Source organism: Denticeps clupeoides, unplaced genomic scaffold (genome assembly GCF_900700375.1).
Source record: "Denticeps clupeoides unplaced genomic scaffold, fDenClu1.1, whole genome shotgun sequence".
NCBI classification, from domain to species: Eukaryota; Metazoa; Chordata; class Actinopteri; order Clupeiformes; family Denticipitidae; genus Denticeps; species Denticeps clupeoides.
Window position 1 is genome coordinate 358,225 of NW_021630084.1, and position 15,510 is coordinate 373,734.

Sequence of the window (15,510 nt, forward strand, 5' to 3'; positions counted from 1 at the left end):
AGGCTGAAACCGAAACCTTTATTGTCACGCTCCAGATCGACGGAGTAGAGCTCCGCCTCCTGCTGCTGAAAGACAAACAGACGGGCACTGTGACAGGTTCAGCCACCGGGATTAATTACTGATCGCAGGAATTCTGGGTAACGAGTTGATAGTCACACAGGCAACATCACCACCACCATCATCATCATCATTGGCCCTAGAGGTGACAGTGAGGAGTAGAACGCTCTGCTGTTCAGTACCTGCACAGTGGCTTGAATGGGGGCCATAGGGGGCGGAGCTTGAGGGGCTTTCGCCTCAACGTCTCCTGTTTTGGTTTCGTGTTGCTTCTGCGAAACAGAAGAGATAAAACGAACGCCGACGGGCAGAAACCGATATGAACATTGGAGTGCTGGTCCAGGCCTGTGCGGGTTCCGATCCGAACTCACCGTGGCTCAGTGCCGCTTGCTGCTGTGGCGTGTGGGTGGTGGTGATGGTGGCGATCTTCTCGGCGTTGGTCAGCAGAGACGCGTTGGAGGATTCTGGGAAGATCATGAGGATGGTGTGAGAGACCAAATTACAATCTTGATCGCAATATTTTATCGATGAGCTGAAACACGCTGCACTGTCGCTCTCCCAGGATGCACTGCTGCTGCTGCGCCGCATCATCTGACAAACGCACAGATACAACAGCTCCTCAATCCCAGCATTCCCTGCCCCCTCCCATCCCGTCTTCAGCCTTGGTGGAGCTTGGTGGAGTGTGAGGGCCCTTTAATTCCGGCCGGATGAGCAGAGGCTGGTGGTGATGAGGGAATCTTTAAAAAAAACTCGCACCAGCAGGTTCACATTTCCCACAACGTGAGGTCCTCCAACCAGGAGAGATCTTTATTCACCGCCTCGCTCCAGCACACCCAGCACACCCTGAGCCCCACATGTAGACAGGACAAGGTCTCACCGTCTCCAGGAATGATGCGCAGCGTGACGGTGTTCCCCGCCTCCTTGATCAGGTTGACGATGTCGGAGTGGGACTTGTTGGTGATTGAGCAGCCGTTGACGGCCAGGATACGATCTCCCACCTTCAGCTTGCCGCACCGGTCGGCCGGGCTGCCCTCGATGATGCGACCTATTTTGTGGGGCATGGCCACACATGCGTTTGCAGCTTTTGGGCAACGGCGTGTGTGTAATTGAAAGGTGTGTGTGTGTGTGTGTGTGTGTGGGTGTGTGGATGTGGGGACATGGAGGAACCAAGAGGATGAAAGGAGGACAACAAGAAAAGAAAAAAAGAGGAAAGAGAAGGTCAAGGGTTAATTCACCACGCCACCGAGCGAAAACGGCAGCCAAGTGTCTGTATGGAGTGGAAAGAGGAAACTCACACGCACACACACACACACACACACACACACACACACAAACACTGACACAGAGCGCAGCACGAAACAGACACCTGGACACCAGGACAGGAGTGGTACAGAAAGCAGGAGAAGTGTTTGTGGGACTGTGTATGTTTGTTTGTGTGTGAGTGTAAATGTGAGTGTGTTATTTGTGAGTGTATGTTTGCGAGTGTGTGTTCTGGCACCAGATCTTACCGAAGGTTGTCCCCGCCTCAGGCCTAGATACAGAGGAGACGATGACGAAGCCGAAGCCCTCGTTTTCTCCACGCTGGATCTCCACATCGTAGGGCTGGATGGTGCTGCTCACCACCGCACCGCCGGTGCTGCCTCCCCTCCTCCGCCCCCGACTCCTCCTCCTCCGCCCCCACTCCTCCTCCTCCGCTGCCGATGCCGCTGGTGCTGCCCGACCCAGAGCTGACCGTGTTGAGGGAGTTCTGGCTGCCCTGCGGCGTGCGCTTGTCCTCGGTCAGCGATGGCGCCTGGTTGCTGCTGTGGTGAGACGAGGCCGGTGATGGGGGCATGTCTCCATCCACCTTCGATGCTGAGGAACCCGAGGGAGAACCGGGGGAGAGTGAGTGGGAACGTTTTCGAACGCAGCAGATGCAGGTCTACAGGGATCGATTTTCAACAATCCTAACACAACGTTTCCTAATCCTTCTCTCCGTCTCCAGGCCAGTCAAGCTCATCTGATGAATCTTCTCCCTTTAAATCTCAAATGGACTGGGCCCATAACCCAGAGGTCGATGGATCAAATCCATCCTCTGCTAGTTTCCTCTTGGGCAGTGGTGGCCAAGCAGCCCCGTAATCCGAAGGTCATGGTGCCCACTGCTCACCAGGGTGACGGTTAAATACACAAGATACATTTTGTTGTGTCACCGTGTGCTGTGCTGCAGTGTTTCACAATGACAATCACTTCACTTTCAGTTAGTGAAGTGAAGTGATTGTCACATGTGACACAGCAGCACAGCACACGGTGCACACAGTGAAATTTGTCCTCTGCATTTAACCATCACCCTGAGTGAGCAGTGGGCAGCCATGACAGGCGCCCGGGGAGCAGTGTGTGGGGACGGTGCTTTGCTCAGTGGCTCCTCGGTGGCACCTTGACTTCTCGGGAATTGAGAAGTCAACCTTCTGATTCTCGGGGACCTTCTGATTATGGGGCCTCCTACCTCTAACCGCTAGACCACCACTGCCCCACAGAGTCCCGTTCTTTTACATTTACGGGATTTATCAGACGTCCTTCTCCAGTGCGACTTACAATCAGTAGTTACAGGGACAGTCCCTCCCTGGAGACACTCAGGGTTAAGGGTGTTGCTCAGGGACACAGTGGTAGTAAGTGGGGTTTGAACCGGGTCTTCTGGTTCTTAGGCGAGTGTGTTACCCACTAGGCTACTATAATACCACTTTTATAACATGCGCTGCAGTATTTAATTTCTCATAAAATAAAATCTGTCCAGTAAGGCATAAATTATTAGCCGGGATTTTGCATAATTCAGGAATCTATTAATCTCTGAGCATTAGTGACGTGGGGGAGGTGCAGAAGTAAAAAAAAACAAGCGAACAGGCCCCGCAAGCACCAAACAGAAGAATTATTACCGCATAATTATTACGGCATGGTAACGGTACGCAGCAGAAACGCATCAGTCCAAATAATCCCAGTGTACACCAAGCAGCCAATCAGAATCAAGCCTGAGCCTCACCCACAATTACACGCAGTATTTAAGATGCCCCTCTGGCTCAGGGACATCATGTCGGTGTACTTGTCACAGCGACAATAACGATATTCTCGTTCAGATTCAATTATAACTTTACGGCCCGTTTCTGGGCTTTCTTAAACCCCCAATGAGCTGATGATATTAAATAACCAATAATCAATAACTATTCAAAACCTTATTAGATAGTATTCTCTGTTATATCATCATCTGTTGAGCGGAAAGCCCCGCCCAGCTGCTTACCTCCGTAGCCCGTCTGCGTCTCACGGTCAGGTTGACGTGTCCCTGCTTGGCCGCCTGCTGCATGAGTTGGACCACCAGCTGGTGGGACTTGCCCACCACCGCCGTGCCGTCCACGCAGATGAGCTCGTCCCCGGAGCGCAGGCGCCCGTCCTCGTCCGCCGCGCCGTACTTCACGATGTGGCCGATGTAGATCTGCGAGAGGAGACGGTTCAGCACCAGAAACCCTCCTGCGGCCAATTAGTCTACAGATCTTGGCCAAAAACTACACAGATCTGGCAACCTTCTGAAGGTAAAACAGGACCGGTGTGGATTCACCAAGACTTCTTCATGGACAACTGGTGCTCTGAAGGTATTTTCCTCAGAGAGAGAAAGCAAAGCCCACATCAAAGACAGAGAGGAGAACTGCTGGCTGTCTGGTCCGGCCAAAAAAATGGAAGTGGAAATAATGGAAGACAGATAATACTGTGAAGTCCACGCAGAGGACCCCTGCCAAGGCGGCGCCATTAAAATGAAGGGCAACTTCAAAAAGATCAGAATTTGCTCAGCGTGTCTGTAGATGTCAAAGCCAATCGAGTTGGACTGTCCGCCTCCCCGACGCGTCCTACCTGGACGACAGCGCGGACATCATTTCTTTGAAAACTGCTGAAGGTGGAAGTTGGCCTTGAATTTATAATTAGGAGGCAAACGATCCTGCTGAGGACAGATGGACGGGGAAGAGCGAGCCGAAGGCGGTCACTTACCGGCTCACCGGGCTCGTTTCCTCCCAGGATCCTGAATCCGAAGCCCGTGTCTTTCCTCCACAGGAAGATGTCCTGCTCCTGATAATCCGGCACTGAAATGACAAACAGATCAATTCAGCTACAAGACACGTGCACAAAGTCCCCGCCGACGTCCCCCCGCCACCGCGGCAGCCTGATGGCACCAGCGATCAGAAGCGCAGGAGGAAAAGAGAGAGGAGCATTCCGGCAGCGGCCTGGACACGTCCTATGTCCTCCTTCTCAGTCCAGACACTGCTCCTCACACCTGACCAGCCAATGAGAGATGCCGTGGCCTGTGGACGGGCACAGCGCTCATGTTCACAAAGCCGCAATGAGACGAACATGAAAGTCGCTTACAAGCCCTCGTTGTGAGAACTCCGCTCGGATCTGCACCACCTTCTGACCATGAAGCAGGTGCTCGGCAGTCATTACTCTTCCTGCCTCGCCCACGGTATCAGATGACCGGGAGGGAGGAAGCGCGCCTCCAAAAATGCTACAAAATGGCTGCCGGTGGGGGAGCAGGCATCATTCCATCTCCATTACCCTGCTGGGACGGCTTCACGCTACTCAGAGACGTGGTCTCCATCCAGCGAGCGACGGGGGATGCTGCTCCAAGGTGCTTGAAGAATGAAAGGCAGTGATGAAAGCAGGACCATGAGGAGAAATGAAGAGCCTCGCTTATCTCCAGACCTGCAGTCCCACCATTAAAACGGGCCGGTTAGAAACAGAACGGCGGCCATCAGAGCCGACACCTGCAGCTCCACACACCACAGGAAGAATCAGCGACAGATGTCTCTTCCAGAAGAGACAAGCGGCCACGCCCACCCAGCAGCAACAAGCGTCCTCCACCAAAGACATACTACTTACGCTACTTTCATACATGCTCCTGGACTGCGCCCAGATCTTGAAGGGATCGGGCTTCTTCTGGATGGTGCCGTCCGCTGCCGGGTCCTGGGGGAGGGGCTGGGCCGGGGCGGGCGGGGCGGCCGGCTCGGGGGCGTGGAGGGGAGAGTCGGCGTGGACGCTGCGCTGGCGGACGCGCTGTGCTGAGAGCTGCCCTGGCTGTCCTTCCGCTCCAACTGCTGCTGTGTGGAGGAACCGGGGGAGAAGAGGAATCAGACACGGACAAACACTTCCATTCGTTCATGCCCACCGTTCCCCGGACTTGTCCCTGGAATTAGTCCTCCTGGGTTCGTCTCACTGGACCGCTCAGCGTCCAACAAGCAACAAGGATTTATCCAGTCGTGCCCGAGCAGATGCCACTTTAATCAAAGCCATTCCAAGTCACCCATTCCGTGTGAAAATCCCACAGCTTAATTACAGCACTTTCCAAAGTCCCTGTGGTCCTGGAGCAGAAGACGTGGTGTGAAATGATGGTCCCATCATGGGCTACAGCAACATCACCTCAGTATGGACACCAGCAGACCATCAACAACCAGGAAAAGAACCTTTCACTGCAATGCACTCCTGCATCTTCAAACCACACACACACACACACACACACACACACCAGGCCTGGTCCCTGCAGACAACCCACACAACTTAATAGGTGGTCATGTAACAAGCGACAACATCAAGTTGTTCTCGCGGTCGCAGCCCCAGCGCTGCCCTCCCATCAGCCCCCATTAAAACTCCACCAGCTGGGCATCAAAGCGTCCACCACGCCGAGGCACAGCAGGACACGACCTGCACCAAAAATAACCCAGAAACAACAGAGTGATGGTACTCACCAGCTTGGGGCTCTTCTTCGCAGGAGCCACCCCTGTACAGAAGAACAGAGGGAATTAATTAGTGACGTGCCTTAATAATCCACACACTTCATCCCCATTCAGAGGTGGCCGCTGTCCACAGAGACCCTCAAACTGCCACAAATGCACAGACTGTGTGTGTGTGTGTGTGTGTGTGTGTACATAAATAAGGCAGCAAGAGAGAGAGAGAGAGAGAGAGAGAACAAGGCAGCCACTCAGCTATTACCCATAGAGAAGGAGTCCAAGATACTGAACATTAAATTATAGGCAACCGTCAGTTCCCCTCTTACTGAAACCATCTTCCAGCGCCGAGTCGCTAGTGCCGCGCCGCACGTCCGTCCAAACCTCCTGCATCTAGAGGCAGCGCTGGCTTCTCTCGTCTCCTGCACGTCCTCTCTCTCTCTCTCTCTCTCTCTCTCTCTCTCTCGCTCGCTCTGCACCCTCCTATCCTCGCTTCCCACATCCCTCCCTCCTATGCCTGCCTGCCTTTCTACCATCTTTTATCATTCCAGCATCAACCATCTTTACATGAAACACAGAAACACAGGATCATGACAACAGGGCTCTACTTACATACAACCACCAAAAACATCTACATCTGCGTACAACTAACAACCATCACCAACATCTACATATAACCAACATCTACATACAACCAACATCTACATCTTCAAACAACGAATAACCACCACCAACATCTACATCTACATACAACCACCAACAACATCTACATCTACATACAACTAACAAATATCACCAACATCTACATATAACCAACATCTACATCTACAAACAACTAATAACCACCACCAACATCTACATCTTCAAACAACTAATAACCACCTCCAACATCTACATCTACATACAACCACCAACAACATCTACATCTACATACAACTAACAAATATCACCAACATCTACATATAACCAACATCTACATACAACCAACATCTACATCTTCAAACAACTAATAACCACCACCAACATCTACATCTACATAGAACCACCAACAACATCTACATCTACATACAACTAACAAATATCACCAACATCTACATATAACCAACATCTACATCTTCAAACAACTAATAACCACCACCAACATCTACATCTACATACAACCACCACAACAACATCTACATCTACATACAACCACCAACAACATCTACATCTATGTACAACTAACCACCACCAACATCTACATACAACCACCAAAACACTACATCTTCATACAACTAACAACCACCACCAACATATACATATAACCAACATTTACATACAACCACCACCAACCTCCTCACTGCTACTGAAATAAATATCAGTGCATTCAGGTGTTGTGTCAAGCAGCAACTGCAAAAACCAAACTGCTGGGTCCCACACAGACTCAGAAATAGAAATGGTCCCAGCGTTTAATCTCGCTAACCTCAATGTGTTCCCTCTCTCCTGCTTTCACAGCAACAAATGACCTCCAACGTTCTTCTATGTTTATTCACACCCAACACCCATCCGCACCCAACTTCAGGATGGGGTCAAGATCTTCTCATCCCCTGGGCAACAGCACAAGTGAGAAGAATGACAGTGAATTGTCTCGAGCAGAAAAAAGCTGCTGAAAAATGAACCTTTGTGTTAATACAGGAACACAATCTGGTGAGCTCAGCTCCAGCAGCCCAGTCCTTCAATCTTCTTTTATAAACCCAGCCATTCCACTTTCTTCCCCTCTGGCAACTTCTGACCAGATCTGGTCGAAGGCCCTTTCAGAGCAATGTTGGGAAAATAAACACGAGCCAGAGCCGGACTTCACTGATGAAACCAATCTGCTCAAAATTAAGAGAAAAAGAAGCGTCTTCCAACAAAGCGCGTGAGACAGCGGGCCAGAGACGGGCTCTTGGGGCCGAAGCACACTGGACTCTAAACGGAGGACAAATGAGAAGATTATGAGGTAAAAAGGACAGGAGCGTTTGGGCTCAGGAGAACAGTTTTCCAACAGTCCAGCCCATCTGTCACCGCGGACATGCCACGAGAACACCAGACGGTCCTCCTGGCAACTGCAGCCCGTGCAAGGGGAGTGACAGACACCGCCTGGCGACCCTCTGGTCTACAGGGACACACTTCTGATTCGGCCTCTTGTAGAGGTGTGGTGTGCTGACTGTGAGCCCACTGACTCCTGTCTATTAATGGCCAGGTATGTTGAGAGTGTGTTGTGTGGTGTGTGTGTGTGTGTGTGTGTGTGTGTGCGCTTTTCGCCCATCTGCCTTGAAAAATATTGAATATAGCTGGACATTAATATGAAACTGTATAATAATATTAGATACCCGTTTGGCATTATGTTAGATGTTATTTGTATCTTATCTTTATGGTTTTGCATTATGAACAACAACATGTGTTCATTATTAAATAAAGGATCTTAAATGTAAACCAAAATGTAAACCAACGGTCTATATACGGACTCTTTTATACATTTAACTGATTAAAAAATGTATAAAAGAGTCTGTATCTAGACAGTTACACATAGCTTACTAATAAATGTATAAAAGAGTCTGTAGTAACAGTTACAGATAGCTTACTAATAACGTATAGAAGAGTCTGTATGTAGACAGTTACACATAGCTTACTAATAAACGTATAGAAGAGTCTGTATCTAGACAGTTACACATAGCTTACTAATAAACGTATAGAAGAGTCTGTATCTAGACAGTTACCATAGCTTACTAATAAACGTATAAGAGTCTGTATCTAGACAGTTACATAGCTTACTAATAAACGTATAAAAGATCTGTATCTAGACAGTTACTCATAGCTTACTAATAAATGTATAGAAGAGTCTGTATGTAGACAGTTACACATAGCTTACTAATAAACGTATAAAGAGTCTGTATGTAGACAGTTACTCATAGCTTACTAATAAACGTATAGAAGAGTCTGTATCTAGACAGTTACACATAGCTTACTAATAAACGTATAAAGAGTCTGTATCTAGACAGTTACCATAGCTTACTAATAAATGTATAAAGTCTGTATGTAGACAGTTACAGATAGCTTACTAATAAACGTATAGAAAGTCTGTATGTAGACAGTTACACATAGCTACTAATAACGTATAGAAGAGTCTGTATGTAGACAGTTACACATAGCTTACTAATAATGTATAGAAGAGTCTGTATCTAGACAGTTACACATAGCTTACTAATAAACGTATAGAAGAGTCTGTATCTAGACAGTTACTCATAGCTTACTAATAACGTATAGAAGAGTCTGTATCTAGACAGTTACTCATAGCTTACTAATAAACGTATAAAGAGTCTGTATCTAGACAGTTACACATAGCTTACTAATAACGTATAGAAGAGTCTGTATCTAGACAGTTTACTCATAGCTTACTAATAAAGTATAGAAGAGTCTGTATGTAGACAGTTACACATAGCTTACTAATAAATGTATAAAGAGTCTGTATGTAGACAGTTACATAGCTTACTAATAAACGTTAGAAGAGTCTGTATCTAGACAGTTACACATAGCTTACTAATAAACGTATAAAGAGTCTGTATCTAGACAGTTACACATAGCTTACTAATAAATGTATAAAGAGTCTGTATCTAGACAGTTACACATAGCTTACTAATAAATGTATAAAGAGTCTGTATGTAGACAGTTACTCATAGCTTACTAATAAACGTATAGAAGAGTCTGTATCTAGACAGTTACACATAGCTTACTAATAAATGTATAGAAGAGTCTGTATGTAGACAGTTACACATAGCTTACTAATAAACGTATAAAGAGTCTGTATGTAGACAGTTACACATAGCTTACTAATAACGTATAAAGAGAGTCTGTATCTAGACAGTTACACATAGCTTACTAATAAATGTATAAAGAGTCTGTATCTAGACAGTTACACATAGCTTACTAATAAATGTATAAAGAGTCTGTATCTAGACAGTTACACATAGCTTACTATAAATATAAAGAGTCTGTATCTAGACAGTTACACATAGCTTACTAATAAATGTATAAAGAGTCTGTATGTAGACAGTTACACATAGCTTACTAATAAATGTATAAAGAGTCTGTATGTAGTTACTCATAGCTTACTAATAAATGTATAAAGAGTCTGTATGTAGACAGTTACACATAGCTTACTAATAAATGTATAAAAGTCTGTATGTAGACAGTTACACATAGCTTACTAATAAATGTATAAAGAGTCTGTATGTAGACAGTTACACATAGCTTACTAATAAATGTATAAAGAGTCTGTATGTAGACAGCTACACATAGCTTACTAATAAACGTATAGAAGAGTCTGTATGTAGACAGTTACACATAGCTTACTAATAAATGTATAAAGAGTCTGTATGTAGACAGTTACAGATAGCTTACTAATAAACGTATAAGAGTCAGTATGTAAACAGTTACGGACAGCTCACTAATAAACATATAAAAGAGTCTTTATGTTGCTAGTAAGCTGTGTGTAACTGTCTACATACAGACACGTTCTCTTTGCCAGCAGCTTGCAGGGTGTCTCGATTACAGCCTCCAGCCAGTTCAGCAAAATAAAGAAATCAATTCTTCTTGTTACTGACACTCACCTTCTTGCCTGTTTGTTTGTGTCCTCTGGAGAAATTGATTAAAGCGTTTTTTTGGACAGAACGGCCTCTTATTTTAACAAATTGTCCATAAACGCACCGGCGTTCCTCGGGACAATAACAATCCCATAATGGTCCAGCCAAAGGGCCAGTCAATGCCATCAGGCCTTTTATCAGCGCTAAACATTTGGCAATAAGAACACCAGATCATTAGCATATCTAGCAGGACATCTAGAGTTCACCCAAACCACCACTTCCTGTCTGCCTGCTCCCAGCTTTCCCAAAACCGGCAGCTTATGTCTGAGCCTCCATCTCCACAGTCACCAACAGCGTCTTACACCCGCTCCACCACTCCCCAGAGGAGCCGCCATTGCCTCACTGGAGGCCTGCAACCTGACCGGGGCTGATGGGAATGGGCACAATTTATGGAGGTGATAAAGAATTCAGGCCAGATCAGCACAGGAACAGCTGACGCCACAGTCCCCGAAACAGGAAGAAAAGGAGAACAGTCACTTCCACCTACACAAAACACACACGAGGAGACGAGGAGAAAGGAAAAGCCGAAAGAGGGAACAGCTTTCTTCCCGAGTTCCACCCAACACATTAGTGCATTAGTCAGTGTTGTAACGAGGAATCCACACATGGACAGGGACAGAAGAAGAGGAGGAGACTCATCCTCCGCTCCCGGTAAAGAGCACTAAATGGCTGACTGTGAAATTGGCTTGTCCACTGTTGAGTTATAATAAGAGGTTGTGGGACGGGGAGTGTGGATTGGTAGTTGAGATGGTGCATGTGTGTGTGTGTGTGTGTGACACGAAGAGCAGCGATAAGTGCAGAAGGAGTAATTATGGTGGTAGTAGCCTAGTGGGTACCATCGTGTCCCTGAGCAAGACACGTAACCCTGAGTGTCTCCAGGGGGGGACTGTCCCTGTAAACTACTGATTGTAGGGCTGATAAACAACAGTGGTGGCCTTGTTAAGGAGCGGCCCCCAGAAGGTTGCTGGTTCGAATCCCGACCTGCCAAGATGCCACTGAGCAAAGCAACCGTCCCCACACACTGCTCCCCGGGCGCCTGTCATGGCTGCCCACTGCTCACTCAGGGTGACGGGTTAAATGCAGAGGACAAATTTCATTGTGTCACCGTGTGGCCTGTGCTGCTGTGTTTCACAATGACAACCACTTCATGTTCACTTCACTAAACATGACCTAACAGTCAAGCGTATTGGATCTGAGGGCTTTCAATTCATCACATAACTCTACAGCTCTGAGACTTCAGGTGGAATGACGCTTCCTTCCAAGAGTCTAAAAAACCAGCAGCCAGCGAGGCTTGACGGATGGCGAAGCTCCATATTCATGAGACCTGAAGTGTGGTGTCCACCTAGGCTGTATCTATGGAGTCCACCTGTATCTATCTACCCTCACTTGTCACGCTCACTCAACTCCAACTGCCACCTTCTCTCTCCTTTCTCTTCTGTGGTGTCTGTGTGTGTTGTCTTCTCTGATGGGGACATTGTGGTTGAGAACCCACCTCTCTGCACCAACATGGTGACCTCTGTGCCTTTGGGGCATTTGCTCAGCATGTCCACCACCTGGTTGTGCGTCAGGTTCTGCACGTTTCTCTTGTTCACCTCCACTATGATGTCACCCTCCTTCAGACCCCGACAGCGAGGGTAATCCACAATCTGCTTCACCCGCTGTCCTCCACCCGACAGGCTGTCGGCTATTGTGAAACCGAAGCCCTTGTCTCCTTTCTCCATGTGGACGGTGATGAGCTCGGGCTGCGTGGCGATGGACGAGGCCAGCGTCACCACATCGCTAGGGTAACCGAGGGAGCTGTCAGAGGTCGCCTCTGCTGAGGGGCTGTAGGGCCGCGGCTCCTTCACGCCGTTGGTCACACTGGCGTTCTGGCTGCCGTGACTGGGTGGCGAGTCGTAGCTCTCCTGTCCATTCACGATGATGGGCTCCTTGTCCAGGATGGCGACCGAAGTCACCAGACTGGTGTTGGGGTCGTCGGGGTCAAATGGCAGTGGGTAGCCCCGACACAGCTCCAGGTCCACCATGGAGCCGATGGGAATGGACTGGAAGATCTTCACCACCTGGGCGTGGGTGTAGCCCAGAACACAAATGTCATTGACGCTGACAATCACGTCACCTGCAGGGGGCAGGAGAACAGAGACAGCGTCACCAGAGTATCATGCCACTGGCGCTGGCGTGTGCCGCGCAACACGTGACAGTAGAGAGGGCCGTGTACCCGTCTCCATCTTCCCGTCCAGGGCGGCGGGCCCATCCAGGACCAGGCTCTTGATCTGCAGGAACTCGTCCGGCTCGTCGCCTCCCACCACCGTGAAGCCGAAGCCGCGTCGGCTCTTCTTCAGCTTGGTGTTGATGAAGGTGCCGCTGAGCTCGGCCGGGTTGCGCGTGAAGAAGGGCTTCCCGCCTGGGCCGCGGGCACAAACAAACATGCGGGGTTAACGGCCACGGGCGCAGGGAACCTGGAAAGGCTGTGAAGCAGCAGCAGATCCACCATGCTGGACTGCTGAGGCTTGACAGTCTTCAGACGAGGCTTCCGGGCTTTCAAGGTCATGCATGATGAGCGCGATTCGAGGAGAAGCCGTGGCGCTCTACCCATGATGCCTGTGCATATCTCACGTGTGCGGGTTGAGGGAGTGTGCAGATGGACGTGCGCTCCAGTCCTGCGGTGATTGGTGCAAGTGGCGGGCCGATAATGGCGACTCTCTCTGCATTAGAAGTGCGAGTCAGGCACTGGCCCCCTGTGTTAACTACATCGCCGATGTTTTATTCAGCGCGTAACTGACAGGCCGAGGAGGCACATGGGAGCCCAGACGAGACAACAGGAGAGGAGGGTGCAGATAAAAGGCCAGAGGAAGGAAGGAGGGAGATGGAAGAGTCTAGATGAGAAAGTCCCTAATTGGAGACGGGGTGGAGGGTACGTACGTTTAGGCACCATGGAAGGTAATAGCGGGGGCCCGGACGGAGGGTCCCTGTACGTCTCCTGGTGGTTCGTGGCGTAGCTGGCCAGCGGCTCTCCGCTGGACGATTGCTCCTCGATCCATTCTGAAAGGTAAAGGTGCAGCATTCCTGCGTTTGGGACTTGATAAGCGCTCGGACGGAGAAATACTGCGTCATGTTTAACGTGCTTTTAATGCGCAGCATCAGCGCCCGGAATAAATCGATGGAAGAATAAAATTCTGCATATTGAGCTTCAAAGCGGGGAAAAAAAGTCAAGAGGCTATCCGGACCAGCACAAATTAAGCTGAGCTCGCTGAAACCCACACCGGCTCCTGCGTTCCGGCTGCAGCCGACATAAATCTTCACCACGTGGATCCAACATGCACACTCTTCACCTTCAAAATCGAGCTTTTCATATCGAGCACGTGTCGATTGTAAAAAAAAAAAAAACCTGATTAATGATGGAGAGCAGCATGTTACGATGAAATGATAGACCACGTGACAGACGAAAGCGCTCACCTTCGGCCGACTGCGGCTGCTCCAGCTGCTTCATGCGCTTGGCCTCCAGGATGGGATTCTCGTACTGAGTTTTCCTGTTGATGTGGCTGAGAGAGAGAGAGAGGTGTAAAAACGAGAGAGAGAGATGGGGGGGTAAGGGAAGCAGCAGAAGGAGAACAAGATGGAAGAGCAGGAGGAGAGAAGAAAGACGCATGGAGACGGTGATAAATGGTCGTACACGCGCTTTGGCAGCCTTGCTGGCAGCGGGCCGAGTGGCGCGGAGGAGAACCCGGTTCCACTGCGGGCCCGCATGGAACCCGCAGCTACTAAAGGCTCTGTGGCAGGAAGCCCAGGTTGAGATTGATGGTGGCCGTATTCAGAAAGGAAATGGCAGGAACAGATATTAAAAGATGCGGCGGGTCAAGCTATTAATAAGAGAAGGACTTACTCCACGTAATAAACGCCGTACATGGGATCGTCGATCTTCTCCCAGCCGGCCGGCAGCTCTGTGGAAGGAAGAGGAGATGCTGGCCGTCAGTCGCGGGCTGGAGGCTTTGTTCTCCGCGCCGGGCTTCCAATTAAACTTCTATTGTCTCGCCCGTCAGACGCCGGTGTCCGTGTCAATCCGGCGGCAGACGGGGAGACGAGCGAGATGTTTCATCCGTCCTCCTCTCCAAACACACCCCGGACGGAGCTCCGGAGAGCAGAGATAATGAGCCCCTGAACTCTACGGGGATTTCACAAAACTCCACGTCTACTTTCCAACAGGAATGTACGGAGAATATGTAGAGGCGTGGAATTCAGGACCACACTGCCTGTGAGCGGCAGTAAATGTCCTTCCAGGTCCCAGGACGTCAGTTAGGGAAATAAGTCTGTAGAAGGCGGCAGGAAAACGGGCAGAAATGAAGAAACGAGGAGAAGAGACGCTCCATCTGAGCAACACCAGCCACATAGGTTCATCTAACTGGTGAAGAATGATGAGCGAAGGTAAATGGGCTTTTAGATGTTTCTCCTCCCTCATTAGCACCTCTGCTGGACGGAGGAGCTGCTTTGAAATGGAAGCGCCGTCGACGACTTCACACTTATCACCCGGGGGTCCCTCCGGCCCGCCCTCGCGGGGAAGTCGCAGCAGTCTGGTGACAAATTGGCCATTAAAGCCGCGGCGGACCACGTGCACCGGACTCACATCCACTAATGTCTTCGGTAAAGCAGAAATAACAAGACGCCGGATTCATAATGAGGTCCACACAACACACGGCGAAGCATTTCCACATAACCAGCTGCCACGGGGACAGAGCAGCGTGTGTGTGGTGTGTGTGTGTGTGTGTGTGTGTGTGTGTGTGTGTTTCCCAGGGCAGAATGGCCTACCTAGCTCACTGTCCAGCTCCTCAGTGTGGACCCCTTCTTCTCCAGGGACAGTTTGCAGAGAGAAAGAGAAAGAACCAGACGGCAGGATGAAGGGCGAGTGGGAAACGAAAGATCGGTGATTTGGTTAGAATTCGAAGAGAATTAGAACAAAGCCAACGCACAAGGGGTGGAGAAAAAAAAAAAGCGATGTGGAGAGATGACTAGAACCTGCTTAATGAACAATAACTATTCAGAACAGACACAAGAGGGGAAAAGGCTGC

At 49.3% G+C, this 15,510-nt stretch overlaps 1 pseudogene; it reads right to left on the reverse strand.

The window, feature by feature from the left end:
* Window positions 1-152: 152 nt before the first annotated feature.
* Window positions 153-15,510, reverse strand: part of LOC114782566 (membrane-associated guanylate kinase, WW and PDZ domain-containing protein 1-like) — a 36,870-nt pseudogene continuing 21,512 nt past the window's right edge.